The sequence below is a fragment of the Carassius gibelio genome, chromosome B3, assembly GCF_023724105.1.
Source record: "Carassius gibelio isolate Cgi1373 ecotype wild population from Czech Republic chromosome B3, carGib1.2-hapl.c, whole genome shotgun sequence".
NCBI classification, from domain to species: domain Eukaryota; kingdom Metazoa; phylum Chordata; class Actinopteri; order Cypriniformes; family Cyprinidae; genus Carassius; species Carassius gibelio.
Window position 1 is genome coordinate 46187968 of NC_068398.1, and position 25495 is coordinate 46213462.

Below are 25495 nucleotides of genomic sequence, written 5' to 3' on the forward strand. Positions count from 1 at the left end.
CTTGACAAAACATCTCGCGGGTAAGGTTGGGGTTAAGCCTAGCGGTAGGCTTAGAGCAGGGGCGTCCCACCTCTATCCTGGAGGTTGCTTGGTCTGACAAGCTTGGCTCCAAGCACAAAGAAACTCAACTTAAGCTGCTGAACCCGGTCTCACCACAGAGACCGGAAACTTCCAGGCACGTCTGATGGAGCTGGCTGGAGTGAAACTCTACCTGACAGGGCCCTCCAGGACAGAGTTTGGCCACACTAGGCATACAGTCTTCTATGTTTGTTTTAGCCATGCCTGTTGCTGGGGAATACAGATTGAACGAGCAGAGCTCTGGTTCAACAGCCTGAAAGGCTATTAGTTCAGCCAACTCATCAAAGGTTCCAGGTATGGAGTTCCACAAGGAAAACAAAACACGAACTCTCCACAGCAAACTTGAGCTGACACAAACAATCACTCAGCACCCTTTGTCTTATTTTGACACAAGATGACTAGCCAAGCTGTTGACTCTGAAAAGGGGCTACAGACGCTGCGTCAGCGGACAAGCGTGCTAAAGTCTGTGCTTGCCGACATTGCTGCGAAAAGCTTGCTTCGTCCCTGGGTGGGCTCGAACCACCATCCTTTCGGTTAACAGCCGAACGCGCTAGCCTATTGCGCCACAGAGACTGGTAGTGTAAGCTCTTGTGGGTAACAGTCACAAAAGAATTTGACGCTGGGCGCGACACTAGTGCTGCGTCAGCAAACTTAATTCAAGAGAATTACACCCATTGGGAGGGGCGAGAGAGAGCCAAAAGGCACGCCCAACGTGGGGCTCGAACCCACGACCCTGAGATTAAGAGTCTCATGCTCTACCGACTGAGCTAGCCGGGCAGCGGCAGTCACTTTCCCAAAGCTGACGTCTGTTTTGAGAACTGCCAAACATTTTATGAGCAAACAGAGCCTCGCTTTTCGCAGAGGCTTGACAAAACATCTCGCGGGTAAGGTTGGGGTTAAGCCTAGCGGTAGGCTTAGAGCAGGGGCGTCCCACCTCGATCCTGGAGGTTGCTTGGTCTGACGAGCTTGGCTCCAAGCACAAAGAAACTCAACTTAAGCTGCTGAACCCGGTCTCACCACAGAGACCGGAAACTTCCAGGCACGTCTGATGGAGCTGGCTGGAGTGAAACTCTACCTGACAGGGCCCTCCAGGACAGAGTTTGGCCACACTAGGCATAGAGTCTTCTATGTTTGTTTTAGCCATGCCTGTTGCTGGGGAATACAGATTGAACGAGCAGAGCTCTGGTTCAACAGCCTGAAAGGCTATTAGTTCAGCCAACTCATCAAAGGTTCCAGGTATGGAGTTCCACAAGGAAAACAAAACACGAACTCTCCACAGCAAACTTGAGCTGACACAAACAATCACTCAGCACCCTTTGTCTTATTTTGACACAAGATGACTCGCAAAGCTGTTGACTCTGAAAAGGGGCTACAGACGCTGCGTCAGCGGACAAGCGTGCTAAAGTCTGTGCTTGCCGACATTGCTGCGAAAAGCTTGCTTCGTCCCTGGGTGGGCTCGAACCACCATCCTTTCGGTTAACAGCCGAACGCGCTAGCCTATTGCGCCACAGAGACTGGTAGTGTAAGGTCTTGTGGGTAACAGTCACAAAAGAATTTGACGCTGGGCGCGACACTAGTCCTGCGTCAGCAAACTTAATTCAAGAGAATTACACCCATTGGGAGGGGCGAGAGAGAGCCAAAAGGCACGCCCAACGTGGGGCTCGAACCCACGACCCTGAGATTAAGAGTCTCATGCTCTACCGACTGAGCTAGCCGGGCAGCGGCAGTCACTTTCCCAAGGCTGACGTCTGTTTTGAGAACTGCCAAACATTTTATGAGCAAACAGAGCCTCGCTTTTCGCAGAGGCTTGACAAAACATCTCGCGGGTAAGGTTGGGGTTAAGCCTAGCGGTAGGCTTAGAGCAGGGGCGTCCCACCTCGATCCTGGAGGTTGCTTGGTCTGACGAGCTTGGCTCCAAGCACAAAGAAACTCAACTTAAGCTGCTGAACCCGGTCTCACCACAGAGACCGGAAACTTCCAGGCACGTCTGATGGAGCTGGCTGGAGTGAAACTCTACCTGACAGGGCCCTCCAGGACAGAGTTTGGCCACACTAGGCATAGAGTCTTCTATGTTTGTTTTAGCCATGCCTGTTGCTGGGGAATACAGATTGAACGAGCAGAGCTCTGGTTCAACAGCCTGAAAGGCTATTAGTTCAGCCAACTCATCAAAGGTTCCAGGTATGGAGTTCCACAAGGAAAACAAAACACGAACTCTCCACAGCAAACTTGAGCTGACACAAACAATCACTCAGCACCCTTTGTCTTATTTTGACACAAGATGACTCGCAAAGCTGTTGACTCTGAAAAGGGGCTACAGACGCTGCGTCAGCGGACAAGCGTGCTAAAGTCCGTGCTTGCCGACATTGCTGCGAAAAGCTTGCTTCGCCCCTGGGTGGGCTCGAACCACCATCCTTTCGGTTAACAGCCGAACGCGCTAGCCTATTGCGCCACAGAGACTGGTAGTGTAAGCTCTTGTGGGTAACAGTCACAAAAGAATTTGACGCTGGGCGCGACACTAGTCCTGCGTCAGCAAACTTAATTCAAGAGAATTACACCCATTGGGAGGGGCGAGAGAGAGCCAAAAGGCACGCCCAACGTGGGGCTCGAACCCACGACCCTGAGATTAAGAGTCTCATGCTCTACAGACTGAGCTAGCCGGGCAGCGGCAGTCACTTTCCCAAGGCTGATGTCTGTTTTGAGAATGCCAAACATTTTATGAGCAAACAGAGCCTCGCTTTTCGCAGAGGCTTGACAAAACATCTCGCGGGTAAGGTTGGGGTTAAGCCTAGCGGTAGGCTTAGAGCAGGGGCGTCCCACCTCGATCCTGGAGGTTGCTTGGTCTGACGAGCTTGGCTCCAAGCACAAAGAAACTCAACTTAAGCTGCTGAACCCGGTCTCACCACAGAGACCGGAAACTTCCAGGCACGTCTGATGGAGCTGGCTGGAGTGAAACTCTACCTGACAGGGCCCTCCAGGACAGAGTTTGGCCACACTAGGCATAGAGTCTTCTATGTTTGTTTTAGCCATGCCTGTTGCTGGGGAATACAGATTGAACGAGCAGAGCTCTGGTTCAACAGCCTGAAAGGCTATTAGTTCAGCCAACTCATCAAAGGTTCCAGGTATGGAGTTCCACAAGGAAAACAAAACACGAACTCTCCACAGCAAACTTGAGCTGACACAAACAATCACTCAGCACCCTTTGTCTTATTTTGACACAAGATGACTCGCAAAGCTGTTGACTCTGAAAAGGGGCTACAGACGCTGCGTCAGCGGACAAGCGTGCTAAAGTCCGTTCTTGCCGACATTGCTGCGAAAAGCTTGCTTCGTCCCTGGGTGGGCTCGAACCACCATCCTTTCGGTTAACAGCCGAACGCGCTAGCCTATTGCGCCACAGAGACTGGTAGTGTAAGCTCTTGTGGGTAACAGTCACAAAAGAATTTGACGCTGGGCGCGACACTAGTCCTGCGTCAGCAAACTTAATTCAAGAGAATTACACCCATTGGGAGGGGCGAGAGAGAGCCAAAAGGCACGCCCAACGTGGGGCTCGAACCCACGACCCTGAGATTAAGAGTCTCATGCTCTACCGACTGAGCTAGCCGGGCAGCGGCAGTCACTTTCCCAAGGCTGACGTCTGTTTTGAGAACTGCCAAACATTTTATGAGCAAACAGAGCCTCGCTTTTCGCAGAGGCTTGACAAAACATCTCGCGGGTAAGGTTGGGGTTAAGCCTAGCGGTAGGCTTAGAGCAGGGGCGTCCCACCTCGATCCTGGAGGTTGCTTGGTCTGACGAGCTTGGCTCCAAGCACAAAGAAACTCAACTTAAGCTGCTGAACCCGGTCTCACCACAGAGACCGGAAACTTCCAGGCACGTCTGATGGAGCTGGCTGGAGTGAAACTCTACCTGACAGGGCCCTCCAGGACAGAGTTTGGCCACACTAGGCATAGAGTCTTCTATGTTTGTTTTAGCCATGCCTGTTGCTGGGGAATACAGATTGAACGAGCAGAGCTCTGGTTCAACAGCCTGAAAGGCTATTAGTTCAGCCAACTCATCAAAGGTTCCAGGTATGGAGTTCCACAAGGAAAACAAAACACGAACTCTCCACAGCAAACTTGAGCTGACACAAACAATCACTCAGCACCCTTTGTCTTATTTTGACACAAGATGACTCGCAAAGCTGTTGACTCTGAAAAGGGGCTACAGACGCTGCGTCAGCGGACAAGCGTGCTAAAGTCTGTGCTTGCCGACATTGCTGCGAAAAGCTTGCTTCGTCCCTGGGTGGGCTCGAACCACCATCCTTTCGGTTAACAGCCGAACGCGCTAGCCTATTGTGCCACAGAGACTGGTAGTGTAAGGTCTTGTGGGTAACAGTCACAAAAGAATTTGACGCTGGGCGCGGCACTAGTCCTGCGTCAGCAAACTTAATTCAAGAGAATTACACCCATTGGGAGGGGCGAGAGAGAGCCAAAAGGCACGCCCAACGTGGGGCTCGAACCCACGACCCTGAGATTAAGAGTCTCATGCTCTACCGACTGAGCTAGCCGGGCAGCGGGAGTCACTTTCCCAAGGCTGATGTCTGTTTTGAGAACTGCCAAACATTTTATGAGCAAACAGAGCCTCGCTTTTCGCAGAGGCTTGACAAAACATCTCGCGGGTAAGGTTGGGGTTAAGCCTAGCGGTAGGCTTAGAGCAGGGGCGTCCCACCTCGATCCTGGAGGTTGCTTGGTCTGACGAGCTTGGCTCCAAGCACAAAGAAACTCAACTTAAGCTGCTGAACCCGGTCTCACCACAGAGACCGGAAACTTCCAGGCACGTCTGATGGAGCTGGCTGGAGTGAAACTCTACCTGACAGGGCCCTCCAGGACAGAGTTTGGCCACACTAGGCATAGAGTCTTCTATGTTTGTTTTAGCCATGCCTGTTGCTGGGGAATACAGATTGAACGAGCAGAGCTCTGGTTCAACAGCCTGAAAGGCTATTAGTTCAGCCAACTCATCAAAGGTTCCAGGTATGGAGTTCCACAAGGAAAACAAAACACGAACTCTCCACAGCAAACTTGAGCTGACACAAACAATCACTCAGCACCCTTTGTCTTATTTTGACACAAGATGACTAGCAAAGCTGTTGACTCTGAAAAGGGGCTACAGACGCTGCGTCAGCGGACAAGCGTGCTAAAGTCTGTGCTTGCCGACATTGCTGCGAAAAGCTTGCTTCGTCCCTGGGTGGGCTCGAACCACCATCCTTTCGGTTAACAGCCGAACGCGCTAGCCTATTGCGCCACAGAGACTGGTAGTGTAAGGTCTTGTGGGTAACAGTCACAAAAGAATTTGACGCTGGGCGCGACACTAGTCCTGCGTCAGCAAACTTAATTCAAGAGAATTACACCCATTGGGAGGGGCGAGAGAGAGCCAAAAGGCACGCCCAACGTGGGGCTCGAACCCACGACCCTGAGATTAAGAGTCTCATGCTCTACCGACTGAGCTAGCCGGGCAGCGGCAGTCACTTTCCCAAGGCTGATGTCTGTTTTGAGAACTGCCAAACATTTTATGAGCAAACAGAGCCTCGCTTTTCGCAGAGGCTTGATAAAACATCTCGCGGGTAAGGTTGGGGCTAAGCCTAGCGGTAGGCTTAGAGCAGGGGCGTCCCACCTCGATCCTGGAGGTTGCTTGGTCTGACGAGCTTGGCTCCAAGCACAAAGAAACTCAACTTAAGCTGCTGAACCCGGTCTCACCACAGAGACCGGAAACTTCCAGGCACGTCTGATGGAGCTGGCTGGAGTGAAACTCTACCTGACAGGGCCCTCCAGGACAGAGTTTGGCCACACTAGGCATAGAGTCTTCTATGTTTGTTTTAGCCATGCCTGTTGCTGGGGAATACAGATTGAACGAGCAGAGCTCTGGTTCAACAGCCTGAAAGGCTATTAGTTCAGCCAACTCATCAAAGGTTCCAGGTATGGAGTTCTGTCTCGCTGTGTGAATACAGTTTGCAAACTCCGACAGCATATGATTGGAGAAGCAATTTGGTGGCATTTTGTGGCGGTCCTAGAGGGAATTTTGAGCAGGACCTCCCTGGACCACACAGGCCTCCACAACAAGGAAAACAAAACACGAACTCTCCACAGCAAACTTGAGCTGACACAAACAATCACTCAGCACCCTTTGTCTTATTTTGAGACAAGATGACTCGCAAAGCTGTTGACTCTGAAAAGGGGCTAAAGACGCTGCGTCAGCGGACAAGCGTGCTAAAGTCTGTGCTTGCCGACATTGCTGCGAAAAGCTTGCTTCATCCCTGGGTGGGCTCGAACCACCATCCTTTCGGTTAACAGCCGAACGCGCTAGCCTATTGCGCCACAGAGACTGGTAGTGTAAGCTCTTGTGGGTAACAGTCACAAAAGAATTTGACGCTGGGCGCGACACTAGTCCTGCGTCAGCAAACTTAATTCAAGAGAATTACACCCATTGGGAGGGGCGAGAGAGAGCCAAAAGGCACGCCCAACGTGTGGCTCGAACCCACGACCCTGAGATTAAGAGTCTCATGCTCTACCGACTGAGCTAGCCGGGCAGCGGCAGTCACTTTCCCAAGGCTGACGTCTGTTTTGAGAACTGCCAAACATTTTATGAGCAAACAGAGCCTCGCTTTTCGCAGAGGCTTGACAAAACATCTCGCGGGTAAGGTTGGGGTTAAGCCTAGCGGTAGGCTTAGAGCAGGGGCGTCCCACCTCGATCCTGGAGGTTGCTTGGTCTGACGAGCTTGGCTCCAAGCACAAAGAAACTCAACTTAAGCTGCTGAACCCGGTCTCACCACAGAGACCGGAAACTTCCAGGCACGTCTGATGGAGCTGGCTGGAGTAAAACTCTACCTGACAGGGCCCTCCAGGACAGAGTTTGGCCACACTAGGCATAGCGTCTTCTATGTTTGTTTTAGCCATGCCTGTTGCTGGGGAATACAGATTGAACGAGCAGAGCTCTGGTTCAACAGCCTGAAAGGCTATTAGTTCAGCCAACTCATCAAAGGTTCCAGGTATGGAGTTCTGTCTCGCTGTGTGAATACAGTTTGCAAACACCGACAGCATATGATTGGAGAAGCAATTTGGTGGCATTTTGTGGCGGTCCTAGAGGGAATTTTGAGCAGGACCTCCCTGGACCACACAGGCCTCCACAACAAGGAAAACAAAACACGAACTCTCCACAGCAAACTTGAGCTGACACAAACAATCACTCAGCACCCTTTGTCTTATTTTGAGACAAGATGACTCGCAAAGCTGTTGACTCTGAAAAGGGGCTAAAGACGCTGCGTCAGCGGACAAGCGTGCTAAAGTCTGTGCTTGCCGACATTGCTGCGAAAAGCTTGCTTCGTCCCTGGGTGGGCTCGAACCACCATCCTTTCGGCTAACAGCCGAACGCGCTAGCCTATTGCGCCACAGAGACTGGTAGTGTAAGCTCTTGTGGGTAACAGTCACAAAAGAATTTGACGCTGGGCGCGACACTAGTCCTGCGTCAGCAAACTTAATTCAAGAGAATTACACCCATTGGGAGGGGCGAGAGAGAGCCAAAAGGCACGCCCAACGTGGGGCTCGAACCCACGACCCTGAGATTAAGAGTCTCATGCTCTACCGACTGAGCTAGCCGGGCAGCGGCAGTCACTTTCCCAAGGCTGACGTCTGTTTTGAGAACTGCCAAACATTTTATGAGCAAACAGAGCCTCGCTTTTCGCAGAGGCTTGACAAAACATCTCGCGGGTAAGGTTGGGGTTAAGCCTAGCGGTAGGCTTAGAGCAGGGGCGTCCCACCTCGATCCTGGAGGTTGCTTGGTCTGACGAGCTTGGCTCCAAGCACAAAGAAACTCAACTTAAGCTGCTGAACCCGGTCTCACCACAGAGACCGGAAACTTCCAGGCACGTCTGATGGAGTATGGAGTTCCACAAGGAAAACAAAACACGAACTCTCCACAGCAAACTTGAGCTGACACAAACAATCACTCAGCACCCTTTGTCTTATTTTGACACAAGATGACTCGCAAAGCTGTTGACTCTGAAAAGGGGCTACAGACGCTGCGTCAGCGGACAAGCGTGCTAAAGTCTGTGCTTGCCGACATTGCTGCGAAAAGCTTGCTTCGTCCCTGGGTGGGCTCGAACCACCATCCTTCCGGTTAACAGCCGAACGCGCTAGCCTATTGCGCCACAGAGACTGGTAGTGTAAGGTCTTGTGGGTCACAGTCACAAAAGAATTTGACGCTGGGCGCGACACTAGTCCTGCGTCAGCAAACTTAATTCAAGAGAATTACACCCATTGGGAGGGGCGAGAGAGAGCCAAAAGGCACGCCCAACGTGGGGCTCGAACCCACGACCCTGAGATTAAGAGTCTCATGCTCTACCGACTGAGCTAGCCGGGCAGCGGCAGTCACTTTCCCAAGGCTGACATCTGTTCTGAGAACTGCCAAACATTTTATGAGCAAACAGAGCCTCGCTTTTCGCAGAGGCTTGACAAAACATCTCGCGGGTAAGGTTGGGGTTAAGCCTAGCGGTAGGCTTAGAGCAGGGGCGTCCCACCTCTATCCTGGAGGTTGCTTGGTCTGACAAGCTTGGCTCCAAGCACAAAGAAACTCAACTTAAGCTGCTGAACCCGGTCTCACCACAGAGACCGGAAACTTCCAGGCACGTCTGATGGAGCTGGCTGGAGTGAAACTCTACCTGACAGGGCCCTCCAGGACAGAGTTTGGCCACACTAGGCATACAGTCTTCTATGTTTGTTTTAGCCATGCCTGTTGCTGGGGAATACAGATTGAACGAGCAGAGCTCTGGATCAACAGCCTGAAAGGCTATTAGTTCAGCCAACTCATCAAAGGTTCCAGGTATGGAGTTCCACAAGGAAAACAAAACACGAACTCTCCACAGCAAACTTGAGCTGACACAAACAATCACTCAGCACCCTTTGTCTTATTTTGACACAAGATGACTAGCAAAGCTGTTGACTCTGAAAAGGGGCTACAGACGCTGCGTCAGCGGACAAGCGTGCTAAAGTCTGTGCTTGCCGACATTGCTGCGAAAAGCTTGCTTCGTCCCTGGGTGGGCTCGAACCACCATCCTTTCGGTTAACAGCCGAACGCGCTAGCCTATTGCGCCACAGAGACTGGTAGTGTAAGCTCTTGTGGGTAACAGTCACAACAGAATTTGACGCTGGGCGCGACACTAGTGCTGCGTCAGCAAACTTAATTCAAGAGAATTACACCCATTGGGAGGGGCGAGAGAGAGCCAAAAGGCACGCCCAACGTGGGGCTCGAACCCACGACCCTGAGATTAAGAGTCTCATGCTCTACCGACTGAGCTAGCCGGGCAGCGGCAGTCACTTTCCCAAGGCTGACGTCTGTTTTGAGAACTGCCAAACATTTTATGAGCAAACAGAGCCTCGCTTTTCGCAGAGGCTTGACAAAACATCTCGCGGGTAAGGTTGGGGTTAAGCCTAGCGGTAGGCTTAGAGCAGGGGCGTCCCACCTCGATCCTGGAGGTTGCTTGGTCTGACGAGCTTGGCTCCAAGCACAAAGAAACTCAACTTAAGCTGCTGAACCCGGTCTCACCACAGAGACCGGAAACTTCCAGGCACGTCTGATGGAGCTGGCTGGAGTGAAACTCTACCTGACAGGGCCCTCCAGGACAGAGTTTGGCCACACTAGGCATAGAGTCTTCTATGTTTGTTTTAGCAATGCCTGTTGCTGGGGAATACAGATTGAACGAGCAGAGCTCTGGTTCAACAGCCTGAAAGGCTATTAGTTCAGCCAACTCATCAAAGGTTCCAGGTATGGAGTTCTGTCTCGCTGTGTGAATACAGTTTGCAAACTCCGACAGCATATGATTGGAGAAGCAATTTGGTGGCATTTTGTGGCGGTCCTAGAGGGAATTTTGAGCAGGACCTCCCTGGACCACACAGGCCTCCACAACAAGGAAAACAAAACACGAACTCTCCACAGCAAACTTGAGCTGACACAAACAATCACTCAGCACCCTTTGTCTTATTTTGAGACAAGATGACTCGCAAAGCTGTTGACTCTGAAAAGGGGCTAAAGACGCTGCGTCAGCGGACAAGCGTGCTAAAGTCTGTGCTTGCCGACATTGCTGCGAAAAGCTTGCTTCGTCCCTGGGTGGGCTCGAACCACCATCCTTTCGGTTAACAGCCGAACGCGCTAGCCTATTGCGCCACAGAGACTGATAGTGTAAGCTCTTGTGGGTAACAGTCACAAAAGAATTTGACGCTGGGCGCGACACTAGTCCTGCGTCAGCAAACTTAATTCAAGAGAATTACACCCATTGGGAGGGGCGAGAGAGAGCCAAAAGGCACGCCCAACGTGTGGCTCGAACCCACGACCCTGAGATTAAGAGTCTCATGCTCTACCGACTGAGCTAGCCGGGCAGCGGCAGTCACTTTCCCAAGGCTGACGTCTGTTTTGAGAACTGCCAAACATTTTATGAGCAAACAGAGCCTCGCTTTTCGCAGAGGCTTGACAAAACATCTCGCGGGTAAGGTTGGGGTTAAGCCTAGCGGTAGGCTTAGAGCAGGGGCGTCCCACCTCGATCCTGGAGGTTGCTTGGTCTGACGAGCTTGGCTCCAAGCACAAAGAAACTCAACTTAAGCTGCTGAACCCGGTCTCACCACAGAGACCGGAAACTTCCAGGCACGTCTGATGGAGCTGGCTGGAGTAAAACTCTACCTGACAGGGCCCTCCAGGACAGAGTTTGGCCACACTAGGCATAGAGTCTTCTATGTTTGTTTTAGCCATGCCTGTTGCTGGGGAATACAGATTGAACGAGCAGAGCTCTGGTTCAACAGCCTGAAAGGCTATTAGTTCAGCCAACTCATCAAAGGTTCCAGGTATGGAGTTCCACAAGGAAAACAAAACACGAACTCTCCACAGCAAACTTGAGCTGACACAAACAATCACTCAGCACCCTTTGTCTTATTTTGACACAAGATGACTCGCAAAGCTGTTGACTCTGAAAAGGGGCTACAGACGCTGCGTCAGCGGACAAGCGTGCTAAAGTCTGTGCTTGCCGACATTGCTGCGAAAAGCTTGCTTCGTCCCTGGGTGGGCTCGAACCACCATCCTTTCGGTTAACAGCCGAACGCGCTAGCCTATTGCGCCACAGAGACTGGTAGTGTAAGGTCTTGTGGGTAACAGTCACAAAAGAATTTGACGCTGGGCGCGACACTAGTCCTGCGTCAGCAAACTTAATTCAAGAGAATTACACCCATTGGGAGGGGCGAGAGAGAGCCAAAAGGCACGCCCAACGTGGGGCTCGAACCCACGACCCTGAGATTAAGAGTCTCATGCTCTACCGACTGAGCTAGCCGGGCAGCGGCAGTCACTTTCCCAAGGCTGACGTCTGTTTTGAGAACTGCCAAACATTTTATGAGCAAACAGAGCCTCGCTTTTCGCAGAGGCTTGACAAAACATCTCGCGGGTAAGGTTGGGGTTAAGCCTAGCGGTAGGCTTAGAGCAGGGGCGTCCCACCTCGATCCTGGAGGTTGCTTGGTCTGACGAGCTTGGCTCCAAGCACAAAGAAACTCAACTTAAGCTGCTGAACCCGGTCTCACCACAGAGACCGGAAACTTCCAGGCACGTCTGATGGAGCTGGCTGGAGTGAAACTCTACCTGACAGGGCCCTCCAGGACAGAGTTTGGCCACACTAGGCATAGAGTCTTCTATGTTTGTTTTAGCCATGCCTGTTGCTGGGGAATACAGATTGAACGAGCAGAGCTCTGGTTCAACAGCCTGAAAGGCTATTAGTTCAGCCAACTCATCAAAGGTTCCAGGTATGGAGTTCCACAAGGAAAACAAAACACGAACTCTCCACAGCAAACTTGAGCTGACACAAACAATCACTCAGCACCCTTTGTCTTATTTTGACACAAGATGACTAGCAAAGCTGTTGACTCTGAAAAGGGGCTACAGACGCTGCGTCAGCGGACAAGCGTGCTAAAGTCTGTGCTTGCCGACATTGCTGCGAAAAGCTTGCTTCGTCCCTGGGTGGGCTCGAACCACCATCCTTTCGGTTAACAGCCGAACGCGCTAGCCTATTGCGCCACAGAGACTGGTAGTGTAAGGTCTTGTGGGTAACAGTCACAAAAGAATTTGACGCTGGGCGCGACACTAGTCCTGCGTCAGCAAACTTAATTCAAGAGAATTACACCCATTGGGAGGGGCGAGAGAGAGCCAAAAGGCACGCCCAACGTGGGGCTCGAACCCACGACCCTGAGATTAAGAGTCTCATGCTCTACCGACTGAGCTAGCCGGGCAGCGGCAGTCACTTTCCCAAGGCTGATGTCTGTTTTGAGAACTGCCAAACATTTTATGAGCAAACAGAGCCTCGCTTTTCGCAGAGGCTTGATAAAACATCTCGCGGGTAAGGTTGGGGCTAAGCCTAGCGGTAGGCTTAGAGCAGGGGCGTCCCACCTCGATCCTGGAGGTTGCTTGGTCTGACGAGCTTGGCTCCAAGCACAAAGAAACTCAACTTAAGCTGCTGAACCCGGTCTCACCACAGAGACCGGAAACTTCCAGGCACGTCTGATGGAGCTGGCTGGAGTGAAACTCTACCTGACAGGGCCCTCCAGGACAGAGTTTGGCCACACTAGGCATAGAGTCTTCTATGTTTGTTTTAGCCATGCCTGTTGCTGGGGAATACAGATTGAACGAGCAGAGCTCTGGTTCAACAGCCTGAAAGGCTATTAGTTCAGCCAACTCATCAAAGGTTCCAGGTATGGAGTTCTGTCTCGCTGTGTGAATACAGTTTGCAAACTCCGACAGCATATGATTGGAGAAGCAATTTGGTGGCATTTTGTGGCGGTCCTAGAGGGAATTTTGAGCAGGACCTCCCTGGACCACACAGGCCTCCACAACAAGGAAAACAAAACACGAACTCTCCACAGCAAACTTGAGCTGACACAAACAATCACTCAGCACCCTTTGTCTTATTTTGAGACAAGATGACTCGCAAAGCTGTTGACTCTGAAAAGGGGCTAAAGACGCTGCGTCAGCGGACAAGCGTGCTAAAGTCTGTGCTTGCCGACATTGCTGCGAAAAGCTTGCTTCATCCCTGGGTGGGCTCGAACCACCATCCTTTCGGTTAACAGCCGAACGCGCTAGCCTATTGCGCCACAGAGACTGGTAGTGTAAGCTCTTGTGGGTAACAGTCACAAAAGAATTTGACGCTGGGCGCGACACTAGTCCTGCGTCAGCAAACTTAATTCAAGAGAATTACACCCATTGGGAGGGGCGAGAGAGAGCCAAAAGGCACGCCCAACGTGTGGCTCGAACCCACGACCCTGAGATTAAGAGTCTCATGCTCTACCGACTGAGCTAGCCGGGCAGCGGCAGTCACTTTCCCAAGGCTGACGTCTGTTTTGAGAACTGCCAAACATTTTATGAGCAAACAGAGCCTCGCTTTTCGCAGAGGCTTGACAAAACATCTCGCGGGTAAGGTTGGGGTTAAGCCTAGCGGTAGGCTTAGAGCAGGGGCGTCCCACCTCGATCCTGGAGGTTGCTTGGTCTGACGAGCTTGGCTCCAAGCACAAAGAAACTCAACTTAAGCTGCTGAACCCGGTCTCACCACAGAGACCGGAAACTTCCAGGCACGTCTGATGGAGCTGGCTGGAGTAAAACTCTACCTGACAGGGCCCTCCAGGACAGAGTTTGGCCACACTAGGCATAGCGTCTTCTATGTTTGTTTTAGCCATGCCTGTTGCTGGGGAATACAGATTGAACGAGCAGAGCTCTGGTTCAACAGCCTGAAAGGCTATTAGTTCAGCCAACTCATCAAAGGTTCCAGGTATGGAGTTCTGTCTCGCTGTGTGAATACAGTTTGCAAACACCGACAGCATATGATTGGAGAAGCAATTTGGTGGCATTTTGTGGCGGTCCTAGAGGGAATTTTGAGCAGGACCTCCCTGGACCACACAGGCCTCCACAACAAGGAAAACAAAACACGAACTCTCCACAGCAAACTTGAGCTGACACAAACAATCACTCAGCACCCTTTGTCTTATTTTGAGACAAGATGACTCGCAAAGCTGTTGACTCTGAAAAGGGGCTAAAGACGCTGCGTCAGCGGACAAGCGTGCTAAAGTCTGTGCTTGCCGACATTGCTGCGAAAAGCTTGCTTCGTCCTTGGGTGGGCTCGAACCACCATCCTTTCGGCTAACAGCCGAACGCGCTAGCCTATTGCGCCACAGAGACTGGTAGTGTAAGCTCTTGTGGGTAACAGTCACAAAAGAATTTGACGCTGGGCGCGACACTAGTCCTGCGTCAGCAAACTTAATTCAAGAGAATTACACCCATTGGGAGGGGCGAGAGAGAGCCAAAAGGCACGCCCAACGTGGGGCTCGAACCCACGACCCTGAGATTAAGAGTCTCATGCTCTACCGACTGAGCTAGCCGGGCAGCGGCAGTCACTTTCCCAAGGCTGACGTCTGTTTTGAGAACTGCCAAACATTTTATGAGCAAACAGAGCCTCGCTTTTCGCAGAGGCTTGACAAAACATCTCGCGGGTAAGGTTGGGGTTAAGCCTAGCGGTAGGCTTAGAGCAGGGGCGTCCCACCTCGATCCTGGAGGTTGCTTGGTCTGACGAGCTTGGCTCCAAGCACAAAGAAACTCAACTTAAGCTGCTGAACCCGGTCTCACCACAGAGACCGGAAACTTCCAGGCACGTCTGATGGAGTATGGAGTTCCACAAGGAAAACAAAACACGAACTCTCCACAGCAAACTTGAGCTGACACAAACAATCACTCAGCACCCTTTGTCTTATTTTGACACAAGATGACTCGCAAAGCTGTTGACTCTGAAAAGGGGCTACAGACGCTGCGTCAGCGGACAAGCGTGCTAAAGTCTGTGCTTGCCGACATTGCTGCGAAAAGCTTGCTTCGTCCCTGGGTGGGCTCGAACCACCATCCTTCCGGTTAACAGCCGAACGCGCTAGCCTATTGCGCCAAAGCTGGGGAACAATAGTCTGTTAAGGGGGGGGAAGAAATGGAAGGAGAAAAAGGGGAAAAAATGAGGGAAAAAGAGGAAAAAAATGAGGAAAAAGGGAAGGAAAGGGAATTTTATGCCTCTACCATCAAAAGTGATGTTTTAGGAAGTGTATGCTTGCAATCAATTATTTTTAAAACATTTTTTCCCCTATTTTCCTATACATTTCAATGGGAGAAAGGTTGATCACCAGGTCGCCGGTTCGAATCCCACTGTTGCCAGAAATCGAAGTTGTAACTTAATGCTGTAAATCGCCATTTTTCATCAGTAAAAGTCACACAAAGCATGTCCACATTAATGAAATTAGTTATGAAATGACAAATGAGCATTTTATTAATTCTATATCACTGACTGTGGATATTATATTCACTTTTCTGAGCTTTGGCACATTTAGTTTGAATATATTTCTGCTCCAATAATTTTCTAAAAAAGTAAAAAATAGTAAATTTATTTCTGAAATAATCCTCAAATTTCTCAACATTTTCAAAGTGCCTATGACCTTTGAATGATACTGTATAAAAGTAAAACATACAAAAAATGTGTTATTCATGACAAAACTTTTATTTTTCAATTTCAAGTCATAGCCAATTATTGTAATTCCTTGAATCACTCACATTTTTTTTCTTCAAGTTATAATGTTGCATATGCAAAAGAACAGAAAACAGATAAATACAATACAAATACAAATAAAATAATATTTAAGACTTGTGCATTCATTGCAAGTGCAAAAGAACGGAAAGCACAGACCATTAAACAAATATAAAGCTTTAAAATGTACATGGCTCTTGTTTAGGCTGTGAGTGCAAAATAACAGAGAACACAAATACAAACAATACACATGATTAAATCTTTAAAATATGAATGACTCTTGTGAATTCTTTAAAAAATGCAAAAGCACAAAAAAACCTATACACATAAATAAAATGTTATAAAACTTTTTAAATGTCAAATCTTTATATAAATCTTTAAAATATTAATGACTACTCTTGTGCATTCTTTGAAAGTGCAAAAGCACAACAACAACAACAAAAAACTACACACATAAATAAAACATAATAAAACTTTCCACGTCAATTGCTTTGTGCAAAGAAAAACAAACAAAAAATGTGAAAAGAACTATATACATATATAAATTTTAAAAATATGAATGACTACTCTTGTGCATTCTTTGAAAGTGCAAAATGCAAAAGCACAAAAAAACTACACGCATAAATAAAACGTAATAAAACTTTCCACATGTCAATGGCTTTGTGCAAAGAAAAACAAACAAAAAAATGGGAAAAGAACTATATACATATATAAATCTTAAAAATATTAATGACTACTCTTGTGCATTCTTTGAAAGTGCAAAATGCAAAAGCACAAAAAAACTACACGCATAAATAAAACGTAATAACACTTTCCACATGTCAATGGCTTTGTGCAAAGAAAAACAAACAAAAAAATGGGAAAAGAACTATATACATATATAAATCTTAAAAATATTAATGACTACTCTTGTGCATTCTTTGAAAGTGCAAAAGCACAAAAAAACTACACGCATAAATAAAACGTAATAAAACTTTCCACATGTCAATGGCTTTGTGCAAAGAAAAACAAACAAAAAAATGGGAAAAGAACTATATACATATATAAATCTTAAAAATATTAATGACTACTCTTGTGCATTCTTTGAAAGTGCAAAAGCACAAAAAAACTATATACATAAATAAAACGTAATAAAACTTTTCACACGTCAATGGCTTTGTAAAAAACAACCACAACAACAACAACAAAATATGGGAAAATAACTATATACATATATAAATCTTAAAATCAAAGATCAGTTTCTCTTTTTTTTTTTCATTTAGTTTTTTTTATATCCTCCAACCACTGCTCCTTTGGCACAGTCTCTACAGAGGGGCAGTAAATAATGCCCTTGTATTGGCTATGCCCAGTCTCCGCTGTCCTGAACTGCCCGCATTTTTTGCACGTGTTGTGCTGTACTTTGCGTGTCAGCTTCCGTACTGGGGCAGCGGGAGGGGCAGAAGAGAGGATGGTCATAGGCGCCTGTGGAGCAGCAACTAGGAATGGCCCTGTAAGTCCCTGAGAGGCCATTGGCGTCAGCCACACCAGTTGAGCACCTGGAGGTGGAGCAGGAAAGAGTTGCCGCTGGGTTTGAGGTCTCTCAGCTGGCGGTGACAAAACCGCTGGGGCTGGAAGTACTTTCCTCTTCCTCTTTGTTTGTGCCTGGCCCACGGTGCTACTGGGCAGGTGGTATTGGTGAGCTGGGCCTGGTTGGGGGGGTGCAGACGGGGGACGCACATTGGCAGGTAGCAGAGGGTCAGCCGCCACAGACAAGCGGCTAGGCAGTTGCAGCCCTTGCATTAATACTGCACTGTCCTGCCTTTTAACTCTTTTATTGTGCCACTGAACCAGTGTTGTGTGGCTTACATCCACCAGCTGCAGGGTGGTCTGCTGCATAACAGCAGCATTGGCCAGAATGCGCTGCCTGATTTTCTTGTAGTCCTCCAAGATGAGGACCCACCTGGACACTGTGCTTGTCCCCTTCTTTTTTGGGCTTTTATGGATGGCACAGAGCTTAACAAAAATGGTCTCTATCAGGCGACAACAATCTGGCCACTGGGCAAGTGGTGCTGTGGTGGTGAGTGCGTGCCTCTTCACACTTTCCACCCCTGGAGTGAACTCCTGCCTCTTTTTGGGGGACCTGAACCTCCCTGTGTCCAGCCTGCTCTGGTGTCTGGCAGCAAACACCACCCTTTGCTTATCAAAATCAAGCAGGTTCTGCCAAAGAGCAACTATATTGCTCACCTACGTAGAGAGAACAGATAATACATGGCATATGAGAAAACAAAACATGTGCAAGTGTTAACATATAACAGGTCAAGGAGGGAAAGTAGAGAAACTTGAATGTTCCATACCTGCTGGTTGGTGAGGACGAGAGAGGGCTGGTCCCTAAGCTCCACCAGATACTCTGCTAGGCTGTCGACTCTGTCCATGCCTGGCAGACCAACACTATCCAAAGCCTGAAAAAATACAAGCAAAACAAAATCAAAAATCAAAATGTGCAACATTACGAGGACGGTTAAGTAGGGAAAAAAAATAACAAATACATATATACATATTTCTTTTTGTTGAGAAGCATAAACTGCAAGTTAAGTTTTATGTGTATGTCTTACAAAACAATCTGTTCTCAGATTTTATAAGAATCATTTTGATATTTGTAATACAAAACTAATATTCACTGCTCCTTTATTTTTTTCAGCAAAATATAAATACGTTGATTCAGTAAAATCAGATGATTTCCTGTTCAAAAGAATGTGACTGAATATTAGGGAATTGTGGCTCTGTTTACTTATGGTGTCATTAGCAATCCAGTCACATATATAAATCAGTATTAATGCACATATAACAAGATATTTACATACCACAGACTCATCAGGAGATGCTGATGCACCTGGTGTGGAGGAGGCAGCAGCCAGGGTGGAGGAGGCAGCAGGCTGGATGGAGGCAGCAGCCAGGGTGGAGGAGGCAGCAGGCTGAGTGGAGACAGCAGCCAGGGTGGAGGAGGCAGCAGGCTGGGTGAAGGAGGCAGCAGGCTGGATGGAGGCAGCAGCCAGGGTGGAGGAGGCAGCAGGCTGGGTGAAGGAGGCAGCAGGATGGATGGAGGCAGCAGCCAGGGTGGAGGAGGCAGCAGGCTGGGTGAAGGAGGCAGCAGGCTGGATGGAGGCAGCAGCCAGGGTGGAGGAGGCAGCAGGCTGGGTGAAGGAGGCAGCAGGCTGGATGGAGGCAGCAGCCAGGGTGGAGGAGGCAGCAGGCTGGATGGAGGCAGCAGCCAGGGTGGAGGAGGCAGCAGGCTGAGTGGAGACAGCAGCCAGGGTGGAGGAGGCAGCAGGCTGGGTGAAGGCAGCAGCCAGGCTGGAGGAGGCAGCAGGCTGGATGGAGGCAGCAGCCAGGGTGGAGGAGGCAGCAGGCTGAGTGGAGACAGCAGCCAGGGTGGAGGAGGCAGCAGGCTGAGTGGAGACAGCAGCCAGGGTGGAGGAGGCAGCAGGCTGGGTGAAGGCAGCAGCCAGGCTGGAGGAGGCAGCAGGCTGGATGGAGGCAGCAGCCAGGGTGGAGGAGGCAGCAGGCTGGGTGAAGGCAGCAGCCAGGCTGGAGGAAGCAGCAGGCTGGATGGAGGCAGCAGCCAGGGTGGAGGAGGCAGCAGGCTGGGTGAAGGCAGCAGCCAGGCTGGAGGAGGCAGCAGGCTGGGTGGAGGCAGCAGGCAGGGTGGAGGAGGCAGCAGGCAGGGTGGAGGAGAGAGACTCAGAGGAGGGCACAAAATGGGAGGAGACAGAGAAGCTTGGGTCATCGGTAAGACTTGACACAGTAATGTCATGGTCTTCCCCGAAGCCCTCATCTTCTTCATCCTCGCCTTCATCCACATCCTCCAGCATGTTCTCTGTCTCTTCTGAGTCAGGGTCCACCACCAGGGGCTGTCCGGTCTGACTCAGCAGGTAGTCAACACCAAGCAGCTCTCCTATTGAAAAAAATATAAGGACACACAAACATACAGGACTTGTCAAAAATTACACATTACTGTTTTTCATGTTTTTGAAAGAAGACTCTTATGCTCATCAATCCTGCATTTATTCGATTAAATAAAGAAATACAGTAAACAACAGTTATACTGTGAAATGGTACTACGGCTTAAAATAGCTCTTTTCTATTTTAATATACCTTAAAATGTAATTTATTTCTGTGATTGAATTTTCAGCATGATTACTCCAGTCTTCAGAGTCACAGGATCCTTCAAAAATCAGTCTAATTTGCTGATTTATTATCAATGTTGAAAACACTTGTGCTGCTTTTTATATAATATGTGCTACTTTCTTGAATATTCATTAATTAAAAAAAAGTTAAATAAACAACAGCAGTAGAAATGCATTATAGCATTATAAAGTACCGTTCAAAAGTTTGGGGTGAGTACATTTGTGTTCTTTTTTTTTTTGTTTTTAAGAAATTAATACTGGTATTCAGCAAGGATGTTAGATAAATGATGTTCTTTTTAAAAGTTTATTCAGCAATGAACAATGAAAAACATAATAAAAAAATATATATAAAGGGATGACATACCAGTGTATTCAGCAGGTGGCCTGAAAGTTGGCACAAAAGGCCGACCAAACACCTTCAGGCTGTTGGTGTTGACGCAGTGGGCCATATCCCCGGAGTAGGTGAGAAGGGATGCTGGTTTGCTGGTCACTGATGCAGCCGCCCGATCCTGATTCCACCTATTCAAGCCTTCTAGCAGGTAAAGCTGGAAATTCAGTGCATTTGCACTGGTTCCTAGAAGGAGAAAAAAATACACCAATAAAAATTACAAGCCTCGCGATATGAATAACAGAAATTGAAATTATTTCAAGCATCATACATGTGAGACACCAACCTGGAATGAACCTGTTTAGGTGGCAGTGAAAAGACTCCAGGGATGTGGACCCTCTGGCACACCGATATCTAGTCAGGGTGACCCCTGCCTTTGTGGTGGTGCCTACCTCAGTGTATAGAGGCACACCCGGCACATCCTGGATGCACTTGACATGGCGTTTCTGCACACACCAGATGTGCTCCATGCGCACCTCTTCCAGCAGTGGGACACCCATAAGGTCCCTCCCATTTGCACCACCCAGCTCCTGCAGCAGTCTCTCAATGAGTTGGATGGTGGCCTCCTCACCTCGTGTCCTCCTGCGGCAGTAAAGACTTAGCTCCTTTTTACTGATGCTCCTGTCCACCAGGTTGTCAGTCAGAGCTGGCACACCCTCCTGCATCAGCTGTTTTTTCTTTGCCTGCCGCAACAGGCTGAGGTCTTCAGCATCCCACTCAAAGATGCAGGCAGACAGGCATCCCATGAAGGTGGGGTAGAGGGGATGGGCATCGGTGGTGCAGCCCACGGCCATCCTCCTCATGAAGTGCCAGATGTCCAGACGTATCTGAAGGTCTGGCCACTTGCCGAACCTGGTCTGCAGCTTGCTTGTTGCTCCCTCACTCACACAGCAGCCACAGTCCACATAAAGCAGCACCGGTGGTGGAATGGCAGCCTGGCGGTACCGCTCCATTACACCGGTCACCATCCTGTCCAGTCCCGGCCCTTCTTGCACTGACAGCACACTGGTCACTATCTGGCCAACCTCATTTCCAATGGAGGTTAACCAGAGTGCTGTCCCCCGTCCATGGCCAGCCAGCTTCTTTGTGATCTGGAATTTACAAATGTAATAAGACATTTGTGGTGTAACGTTAGCAATAACAATAATATTAATGTCTATCAGACGGTATTTATGAACATTACAGAACAGTTAAATATTTTTTTTTTACCTTTTTTGTGGAATCCATCTTTAAGATTTTGCCATAGATGGATGTGATGCTGGCCTTTATGTGTCCAATTCTGGAGAGGATATCCCTGCCGTACACTGAGAGCAGCCAACGACTGGTGGGGATCTCAATTGGCTCTGGAGGCTCCTGGCAGACCACCGGAGAAAGGCTGGGTCGATCGACAAAGTCAGCACACTCCCCAAGATAGTGTGCCAACCGATTTAACCATTCCTCCCCATGGTTCTCTTTCAACTGCCGCACCAAACGAGCTGGGCTGTTGCCCAGTGTCCGGTCCCGAAGCAGCCTAATGACACGGATGTCACAGGCATACCTGAAATCGCACATTGTTGCTGTGATCAGTTAAATGTTCTTTAGTCCTCACAATAACCATCTTTAGACTACTCTACTCACTTGCGCGTCAGGATCAGCCGGAACATTTTCTGGTGCGGCAGGTCAAGCTGGTCCCGGACAGTCTGGCTAGTGGACAGATAGTTCAGAGAACACACAGTGCACCTGAGTGTCTCTGTCACCATGACATAGTACCTATCGATGTCCAGAACCTTCCGTGCTCTTTTATGGACACCATAGCCTGTCAGGTTCTTGCCACAAGCTGGACAGAAAACATTCACCTTCCACAGGTGGTAGGGCATCCACACCATCAACCGATGGGTGAAGAACCGGTCAGGTGTAGGTGTCTGGTGATAAATGAGAGCTGGTACAGGCGGCTCGTACCACAGCTTCAAATCTGGCCGCAGCTTGCCAGCGTGGAAAATAGTGCTGGCAATCCACCTCTGGTCCTGCACAGGGATGGTCTTGGGCCATTCACCTGGCAGCCAGAAAGAAGCTGGGGCCCCACTGGCTGGCTGGACTCCTCCAGGCTCCTCCTGTATGGAAGACAAGTTGTTATTCCATTCAATGTTGCACTACTTTATATCATAGCCTGTTCTATAAATAGAAGCCGCTGCACTCACAGAGGATGGAGATGGGCTGGGGGTCATCACAAAGGATGGAGCGGGAGAGGTGCTGGGAGGAGAAGGCCTAGCTGTTCCTTCAGAGGACGGAGGAGAGGGACTGGTGGTCTTCACAGAAGACAGAGAAGGGGTGGAGCTCCTCACAGAGGATAGAGGGGTGGAGGCAGTCCTCACAGAGGCCATAGCCTGAGTCCTCACTGATGAAGGAGGAGAGGGGCTGGGAAGAGAAGATGAGGATGCAGAGGGTGTAGGAGAGGGGCTGGGGGTCCTCCGATCCACTAAGTTGGGTTTTAGCATTGTCGACTTTGACCCACCAAAGCGTGACTTATTGAACTTAAAAAGAAAAAACAAAGTTAATTGATATCATGTTCATTACATAATTTTTTCTAGCCCAAACATATACATAAATCTATCCTATCAAACAAATACACAACGATTCTAATTAGACATTAATTGATTAAAGAGAAAATATTCACCATAGTCAAATTTAGAGGAGGCCTCAGGAATGAGGGTTGGGCAGAAGCAGCCGCTTCAGGAGCCGTATCAGAAGCAGCAGGAGGTGGAGCAGAAGAGTGAGTGGCAGTGGCAGTGGCAGACTGCTAATACAACCACCAAAGGGCATAAAATATAGTGAAATGGCATAACAACATTTTAATGGATATGTGATGATACATCAAATGTCATTACCTTATTAATGTGGAATCCACAATTGCAGGCCATGGAGCCTCCAAAGAGGGTGGTCTGCCCATGGGCCTGCATGGGGCATTTCTCAATCTGAAAAGATAATAATCATTGTTTACTTTACTAACTTGTCTGAACTATTGTCAGGTGATCTGCATACTACATACTATATAATGAATGAATGATAACTTTGCTTTACCTTCTGGTAGAGGTCATACCACTTGCGTTGCCTTGGGGCTGGTCTGTTGCCTTCTCCAGAAGGCCAAACCCCACAGCGGGCAAAAGTCCTCAACCTGGCCATCCACTCGCCGTCTCCCATGGCCTTGTGGCTTTTTGGCTTAGTGCTCATCTACACACAAAATGGTTTCATTCATAATTCCTATTTAAATGTTAGGTTGGCATAAGTGATTGTTAAAAAGAGAGGCTCGAATACTTGGAAAAAATAAGGGTGTGCAATAAGACCTAAATCTAACTTCAGGATTTGAGAAATTATTTCACAACAGCTACATATGTCAATATAGTTATTTTTGTTATTTGATTATAATTTAAATGAGAACAAAGAAGTAAATTACAAATAATAGGACAAATACATTAGTAACAAATACAGCAGTAATAATAATAATACAGCAATGTAATAAGAAATACTTAGTTCTCATCTACACACACAATTTAAAAACATGGATTTCATTCATAATGCTTATTTAAAATAAATAAATAAATGTATGTAATGTTAGGTTAGCATCAGTGATTGTAAAAAAAAGAGACACTCAAATACTAGGAAAATTTAAGCAATTATTTCACAACAGCTACATATCTTAATATAGTTATTTTTGTTATTTGATTTTTATTTAAATAGAAAAAGAAGACAATTACAAACAAGAGGACAAATACATTAGTAATAATAATAGAACAATAAGAAATACTAGAGAAATTGCATAAAATGTCAAATTAAAACACTGCATAGTCTTCACTCTCTCAGATATGAACTGTTCCTTTTTAAAGCACTGAGCGTTTTTATTTTTATTCTTCTTTGTTTTAAATGAATGACAGACAGGGACTAAATTAGGCTGCCGCACTGAATGCACGGACCCAATTTACTGATACACATCCGGTTTTCAAACAAAAGATTTATATAAGTCTATTTATTATATTCATTTATTCAACACGTAAACACAGTTGGGTATTTTGACGTAATGGTGTGTCTTTTTGACCATTCAAGTGCAATAAACCGTCACAGAAAAACAGAATTCGCGAACAAAAGCGGAGCGTGCGTGCGCGGGCATGCGCGCGCGCCGCCGCTCCTTTCTTATTCTCTGCATACTGCGCTTAATAACTTCATTTGACATCAAGCAAGCAAATTCCGTTCTTTATTTATATTCATTAATACACATTCAATCTTACATTATGTGCCAATAACTGTAAGCGGTAATAATGCATACAGCGAAATAAACGATTGAACAAAATCCCTAACGGTCCACTCGTTATATCATCGTTAAGATATAAGTCATCATATCGCCCACAACAACGACCAATTAAGCACACGGTAAACGGAAACAAAGAAAAAATATTACTTACATTGTTCGATGAGAAGAAATACTATCTATCAAATTGCTCGATGATAATTTTGAAGTGCGCGCTCGTCAGAATAGACTCCGTCACCAGTGTCGTCACCCAAACTGACAGAGCAGCGATTGGCTCTCATAGCTCACTATGGAGAGCGGCACAGCGATTGGTGCCTGAAAGCTCACAATGGCGAGCGAGCTCAGCGATTGGCTCTCTTCCAGTCTGACAATGACAGCCGATCCTGATCCAGGTAGCGCCACAGAGACTGGTAGTGTAAGGTCTTGTGGGTAACAGTCACAAAAGAATTTGACGCTGGGCGCGACACTAGTCCTGCGTCAGCAAACTTAATTCAAGAGAATTACACCCATTGGGAGGGGCGAGAGAGAGCCAAAAGGCACGCCCAACGTGGGGCTCGAACCCACGACCCTGAGATTAAGAGTCTCATGCTCTACCGACTGAGCTAGCCGGGCAGCGGCAGTAACTTTCCCAAGGCTGACATCTGTTTTGAGAACTGCCAAACATTTTATGAGCAAACAGAGCCTCGCTTTTCGCAGAGGCTTGACAAAACATCTCGCGGGTAAGGTTGGGGTTAAGCCTAGCGGTAGGCTTAGAGCAGGGGCGTCCCACCTCTATCCTGGAGGTTGCTTGGTCTGACAAGCTTGGCTCCAAGCACAAAGAAACTCAACTTAAGCTGCTGAACCCGGTCTCACCACAGAGACCGGAAACTTCCAGGCACGTCTGATGGAGCTGGCTGGAGTGAAACTCTACCTGACAGGGCCCTCCAGGACAGAGTTTGGCCACACTAGGCATAGAGTCTTCTATGTTTGTTTTAGCCATGCCTGTTGCTGGG

General features: G+C 48.4%; 1 protein-coding gene and 31 non-coding genes across 32 annotated transcripts in view; all 32 read right to left on the reverse strand.

The window, feature by feature from the left end:
* LOC127951795 (pentraxin fusion protein) overlaps positions 1-25495 on the reverse strand; it is a 421943-nt gene that overhangs the window by 326387 nt on the left and 70061 nt on the right. The window lies entirely within an intron of this gene.
* trnan-guu (transfer RNA asparagine (anticodon GUU)) lies at positions 578-651 on the reverse strand. Its single transcript has one exon. It is a non-coding gene; the product is annotated as a tRNA-Asn (tRNA).
* trnak-cuu (transfer RNA lysine (anticodon CUU)) lies at positions 783-855 on the reverse strand. The gene has a single exon. It is a non-coding gene; the product is annotated as a tRNA-Lys (tRNA).
* On the reverse strand, positions 1520-1593 carry trnan-guu (transfer RNA asparagine (anticodon GUU)). The gene has a single exon. It is a non-coding gene; the product is annotated as a tRNA-Asn (tRNA).
* Positions 1725-1797, reverse strand: trnak-cuu (transfer RNA lysine (anticodon CUU)). Its single transcript has one exon. It is a non-coding gene; the product is annotated as a tRNA-Lys (tRNA).
* On the reverse strand, positions 2462-2535 carry trnan-guu (transfer RNA asparagine (anticodon GUU)). Its single transcript has one exon. It is a non-coding gene; the product is annotated as a tRNA-Asn (tRNA).
* On the reverse strand, positions 2667-2739 carry trnak-cuu (transfer RNA lysine (anticodon CUU)). Its single transcript has one exon. It is a non-coding gene; the product is annotated as a tRNA-Lys (tRNA).
* trnan-guu (transfer RNA asparagine (anticodon GUU)) lies at positions 3403-3476 on the reverse strand. Its single transcript has one exon. It is a non-coding gene; the product is annotated as a tRNA-Asn (tRNA).
* On the reverse strand, positions 3608-3680 carry trnak-cuu (transfer RNA lysine (anticodon CUU)). Its single transcript has one exon. It is a non-coding gene; the product is annotated as a tRNA-Lys (tRNA).
* trnan-guu (transfer RNA asparagine (anticodon GUU)) lies at positions 4345-4418 on the reverse strand. Its single transcript has one exon. It is a non-coding gene; the product is annotated as a tRNA-Asn (tRNA).
* trnak-cuu (transfer RNA lysine (anticodon CUU)) lies at positions 4550-4622 on the reverse strand. Its single transcript has one exon. It is a non-coding gene; the product is annotated as a tRNA-Lys (tRNA).
* Positions 5287-5360, reverse strand: trnan-guu (transfer RNA asparagine (anticodon GUU)). The gene has a single exon. It is a non-coding gene; the product is annotated as a tRNA-Asn (tRNA).
* trnak-cuu (transfer RNA lysine (anticodon CUU)) lies at positions 5492-5564 on the reverse strand. The gene has a single exon. It is a non-coding gene; the product is annotated as a tRNA-Lys (tRNA).
* trnan-guu (transfer RNA asparagine (anticodon GUU)) lies at positions 6357-6430 on the reverse strand. The gene has a single exon. It is a non-coding gene; the product is annotated as a tRNA-Asn (tRNA).
* Positions 6562-6634, reverse strand: trnak-cuu (transfer RNA lysine (anticodon CUU)). Its single transcript has one exon. It is a non-coding gene; the product is annotated as a tRNA-Lys (tRNA).
* trnan-guu (transfer RNA asparagine (anticodon GUU)) lies at positions 7427-7500 on the reverse strand. Its single transcript has one exon. It is a non-coding gene; the product is annotated as a tRNA-Asn (tRNA).
* On the reverse strand, positions 7632-7704 carry trnak-cuu (transfer RNA lysine (anticodon CUU)). The gene has a single exon. It is a non-coding gene; the product is annotated as a tRNA-Lys (tRNA).
* On the reverse strand, positions 8186-8259 carry trnan-guu (transfer RNA asparagine (anticodon GUU)). The gene has a single exon. It is a non-coding gene; the product is annotated as a tRNA-Asn (tRNA).
* trnak-cuu (transfer RNA lysine (anticodon CUU)) lies at positions 8391-8463 on the reverse strand. Its single transcript has one exon. It is a non-coding gene; the product is annotated as a tRNA-Lys (tRNA).
* trnan-guu (transfer RNA asparagine (anticodon GUU)) lies at positions 9128-9201 on the reverse strand. Its single transcript has one exon. It is a non-coding gene; the product is annotated as a tRNA-Asn (tRNA).
* trnak-cuu (transfer RNA lysine (anticodon CUU)) lies at positions 9333-9405 on the reverse strand. Its single transcript has one exon. It is a non-coding gene; the product is annotated as a tRNA-Lys (tRNA).
* trnan-guu (transfer RNA asparagine (anticodon GUU)) lies at positions 10198-10271 on the reverse strand. Its single transcript has one exon. It is a non-coding gene; the product is annotated as a tRNA-Asn (tRNA).
* trnak-cuu (transfer RNA lysine (anticodon CUU)) lies at positions 10403-10475 on the reverse strand. The gene has a single exon. It is a non-coding gene; the product is annotated as a tRNA-Lys (tRNA).
* Positions 11140-11213, reverse strand: trnan-guu (transfer RNA asparagine (anticodon GUU)). Its single transcript has one exon. It is a non-coding gene; the product is annotated as a tRNA-Asn (tRNA).
* Positions 11345-11417, reverse strand: trnak-cuu (transfer RNA lysine (anticodon CUU)). The gene has a single exon. It is a non-coding gene; the product is annotated as a tRNA-Lys (tRNA).
* trnan-guu (transfer RNA asparagine (anticodon GUU)) lies at positions 12082-12155 on the reverse strand. The gene has a single exon. It is a non-coding gene; the product is annotated as a tRNA-Asn (tRNA).
* trnak-cuu (transfer RNA lysine (anticodon CUU)) lies at positions 12287-12359 on the reverse strand. Its single transcript has one exon. It is a non-coding gene; the product is annotated as a tRNA-Lys (tRNA).
* trnan-guu (transfer RNA asparagine (anticodon GUU)) lies at positions 13152-13225 on the reverse strand. The gene has a single exon. It is a non-coding gene; the product is annotated as a tRNA-Asn (tRNA).
* trnak-cuu (transfer RNA lysine (anticodon CUU)) lies at positions 13357-13429 on the reverse strand. Its single transcript has one exon. It is a non-coding gene; the product is annotated as a tRNA-Lys (tRNA).
* trnan-guu (transfer RNA asparagine (anticodon GUU)) lies at positions 14222-14295 on the reverse strand. The gene has a single exon. It is a non-coding gene; the product is annotated as a tRNA-Asn (tRNA).
* trnak-cuu (transfer RNA lysine (anticodon CUU)) lies at positions 14427-14499 on the reverse strand. The gene has a single exon. It is a non-coding gene; the product is annotated as a tRNA-Lys (tRNA).
* On the reverse strand, positions 25043-25115 carry trnak-cuu (transfer RNA lysine (anticodon CUU)). Its single transcript has one exon. It is a non-coding gene; the product is annotated as a tRNA-Lys (tRNA).